This window comes from Nothobranchius furzeri, chromosome 10, assembly GCF_043380555.1.
Source record: "Nothobranchius furzeri strain GRZ-AD chromosome 10, NfurGRZ-RIMD1, whole genome shotgun sequence".
In the NCBI taxonomy this organism is placed as follows: Eukaryota; Metazoa; Chordata; class Actinopteri; order Cyprinodontiformes; family Nothobranchiidae; genus Nothobranchius; species Nothobranchius furzeri.
The window spans coordinates 23,883,450-23,887,543 of NC_091750.1; the positions used below are offsets into that span (position 1 = coordinate 23,883,450).

Sequence of the window (4,094 nt, forward strand, 5' to 3'; positions counted from 1 at the left end):
GAATGTCCTAGAGAGGTCAAGTTTATTTTAGAGTACTCCAATTAACAGCCCCTACAACCCCAAAAAGGAATGGAGTCATTAGCACTTATGGTTTTTAAATGGCACCCAGAATTATGTTGCACGAAGCACAATTTCACATCATTCTGGGTCCATTTCTCAGAAAAAAGCTTCAATCAGGCTGAAACGTCACAGAAAAGTAGAATCTATTGAGTTTTAAATTATTCCTGTGTTTCATGATGATAGCACATTCCTAAGGGTGTCAAATCAGGTCATAAAGGTCACCGGATCACTTGTTCCTTAAAGAGCAAGTAACGTCTAAATTAACTTTTTTTTTGCTGATGAACTGTATAAATGAGTGTCTAATAGTGTTTTAAATGTGTGTATTCATTATTTTAGCATTTTGGTGCATTTTCTTAAAAAATTAAAAATTCTGCCTAAATACCACAGTATAGCTCCACCTTCAGCTTAAAACATAGAATTTGACTCATTTTGAATAAATTTTAGCCAATGGCTAAAGAGTAAGATACTACGTAATCCAGTAGAGTACTCCGTAGCAGCTCTGTGTCAACGTTATAAAAGCATCGGGAGTCTCGGCCACGCCTTGTGGCGAGTTGGGAGTTGGATTTGCATGAGAGTGTAGGAGGCTAGCCGTAGTTCAGCATTAGCATATAGCATTAGCATATCCTAGTCTTTAGCATAGCTTTTAGTGTTATACATACTTATTTAGTGTTAGCTTGGCTGTTGGATATTGTAGTTTAGTTACTGTTTGGCTGTTAGTGTAATTAGGAAAGTAGTTCGGGTTTAGTGCTCCATATCGTGTTAGCATGGTGAGATGGTGTAGTGTAGTATGGTTGCGGAGCTCTGTCGGGTTGCACTCCTTTCCGCTGGACTTAGAAATTAGGCGCCAGTGGTTGCGTGTCTGGAAAAGATTCAGCTCCCGCCTGGTGCTGTAGTTTGCAACCAGCATTTTACCCGCGATTCTGCACGTCTCCGTTCCAAGAGGGAGGCTGTGCCCACCGTGGCTCTTCCGCGATTTAGATGCAGCCCACCGACTCTGCTCCCCCACCATGACGGGCTACAGTCTGAGGTGAGTAAGCTAAATGAAAGTTTTAACATCTTCTAAAGACAATTTCCTACCTAAATGCAAAGTTTGAGAGACGTGGTTCACTCCATTTAGCTAATATCAGTCTGCACTGCCTTCGGGCTATTTTGTCAAGTTCACAAAATGTGGAACGGGATGTAAGGGTAGAATCAGCGGCGAATCGGAACATATCTCGAAGCCCTGGCCGACAAAACGGTCCACATGACTGTCAGGCTCAGAGAAAATTCGGGTTGTTTTTGTGTCAGTCGGTAATTCAGCAACAGTGACTCTAAACTGACGCAGCACTAGTTGACAGACAGCATTACAGCGTGAAATCTAGCACAGCGTGACCCGGTTCCATGAGGAATTCTGTTCAGGAGGTCGCATTTCAGGGTCTCCACATCATATGTGACTGACTTTTACTTTATAATAACATCACACACTAGGAATGTTATAAAGCGCCTATATGGGACAGTTTCTTTTGTATTTTATCTGACTTTATAAACATCAATGTGCTTCTATTTTTTTTCAGGCTAAATCTACCCAAGACACTGGCTGTCAGACTGATTTAGTAATCTGCAAGAATGCACTTGTCCAGGCTGACGTGGTGTTACCCGTAGCAAAGGTGAATTATTTTTAATAATCTTCTATGTAAACATTTTATTACCTTCTAGTTTTAATTTGTTTTACAGATTGTTACAAGTGATTTTATGCTCTTTTAAACATTTATAAATGTGCTGCTTCTTTGTTTTTATAGAGCTCACAGCCTCAGTGTCTTGTGACACAGGGACCATGACAGAAATTCATCTTCCAGAAGGTCCCAGAGCATCCACACCTCCTGAAAAGACCACGGTGTGAGGTGTCTGCTGTTGATTCCAGCTTCCACCTCAGTGACAGTGCAAGCTCAGTGAACTGTTCAAGGTAAAAAAAAATTAAAACATTTCTGAATTTTTAAGATATTAACAATTAAATAAGTATGTGATTACATCATGAAGGAGGCTACTGATTCTGGCCCTGTGACACTTGGTGGTCACCACCAGGTGGTGACGTGTGAGCTGATTCACCTGGTAAATAACTTTTAAATTAAATATTTTGTTTTTGCTATCAAAAGTAAATTAACTAATAACCTGCATTACTGCAGGACACTCAGCAAAATATGGACTCTACACCATGAGGCAGGCACACGTTAATACTCAATAAGAGCACATAAGGTAAGAAACACCACATATTATTTTTATTACTGTACACTGTCCTGGATTTGTTTTCTTTCTGCATGATTTGTTTTCTTTCTGCATCTCATCATTAGCCTGGCTGATCACCTGATAACTCCTGTCATCTGGTTATGACAGCATGAGGATGTCCTCACACACCTGTAACCTACCAGCTCATCTGGCAGAATAGAGAGAGAAGAGACAACACCACATCTCCTGTTCCTGGAAAGCCTTCAGCCATCCTTTGATGACTGAGAACCTCCATCAGCTCTGTCTCCTGTCTGCCTACAATTATTATAATAAATATTGTGTTTGACAAGTTTTTTGTGCTGCCAAATATCTCATTTTGATTCCAGTTTTGATATTTTAATGGATATTTATAAATTACATTAATTGAATTATCACATTGTCGCATGTTTAACTAGCTCTATTGTGATGAATTAAACTAGCACCTCACTGTTAAAAGCTCGTTTTAATTTCAAGCATGTTTAAGTATTTATGGACATGAACAAAAACAGGAAATATATAAATTGAGATTTATTTAATTAATATAACAAATAAAAGGGAAAGAGTCATTGAAAGGCACATTCTTCTGGAAGCTCCTGATCCCGACGACATTAGCAGGAGACCAGCTGCAGACACCAGAGGATCACCTGCAACCAAGAGCAGCTAGTATCAGTAAATAAATAATGAAATCAGGGCAGTTTTAATGGGCTGAACACATTACAGAATAATTTTCTCATGGGATATTTTCATAACTTTATGCAGCAGACTAGCTTGAGCCCAGATCTCCTGGAGAGCTGCTATCCAGCACGTTTCAGTGGATTTTCCTGCTTTAACAGGTTAGATAAGCTGTTAAGCAGCTCAGCTGTTTGTTGCTGATTAAAACCAGGTGTGTTGATGCAGATAAATCTCTAAAACATGCTGAATACTAGCTTTTTAGGGCCATGGAGACAAACCCTGCAGCTAATCCAATGCTATGGCTAACGGCTACTTACGTTCAGAGATGGGTCTGTTGGGTCGGTTCCAGTAATTTCAGGCAACTCACAAGCTCAAAACAATAAGGCTCATGTCCGCTTGTCTCCTCCAAATAGACTTGGTCCCTTTCTTCTCGAGTGTCTGGGTAAGGAGGGGGAGAAACGTCCTCCACTTCTAATGACTGCTCAGAGTGAAGGGAGCTAGCTTCGTCTAGTTAGCCGTCTCTTCGTCACTGCCACGGCTCCGCCCTCTCGGTCCTCCAGGCAACGCCTACTAATGTTGCAGTTTTCAAAATTGATACGTGGGTGGGGTAAGACTCTGAGGCACACTTGACATGCACTTTAAAGGCTGGGTTCCAAACACACATTTGGGGGCTTATACCGTGGCTTCTGAATGTCTCAGAGAGGTCAGGTTTGTTTTAATGTGCTCCAATGAACAGCCCCTATTACCCCAAAAAGGAATGGAGTCATTAGCACTTATGGTTTTTAAATGGCACAAAGAATTATGTTGCACGAAGCACAATTTCACATCATTCTGGGTCCATTTGTGTGAAAACAAGGTCCAGTCAGGCTGAAATGTCACAGAAAAGTAAAATCTATTGAGTTGTAAATGATTCCTGTGTTTCATGATGATAGCACATTCCTAAGGGGGTCAAACTATGTCCCAAAGGTCACCGGATCTGGTGTCAATTTAAAAAAGTAGTCCAGTTACACCTTTGTGGGCTTATAACTTGTCTTCTGAATGTCCTAGAGAGATCAGGTTTGTTTCAGAGTTCTCCAATCAACAGCCCCTACAACCACAAAAAGGAATGGAGTCATTAGCAC

At 40.7% G+C, this 4,094-nt stretch overlaps 1 long non-coding RNA gene across 1 annotated transcript; it reads left to right on the plus strand.

The window, feature by feature from the left end:
* The first annotated feature begins 853 nt into the window (after positions 1-853).
* LOC139072153 (uncharacterized) lies at positions 854-2,522 on the plus strand. The gene is made up of 6 exons (XR_011521750.1): positions 854-1,087; positions 1,614-1,706; positions 1,839-2,002; positions 2,077-2,148; positions 2,223-2,292; positions 2,388-2,522. It is a non-coding gene; the product is annotated as an uncharacterized lncRNA (long non-coding RNA).
* The last annotated feature ends 1,572 nt before the right edge of the window (positions 2,523-4,094 follow it).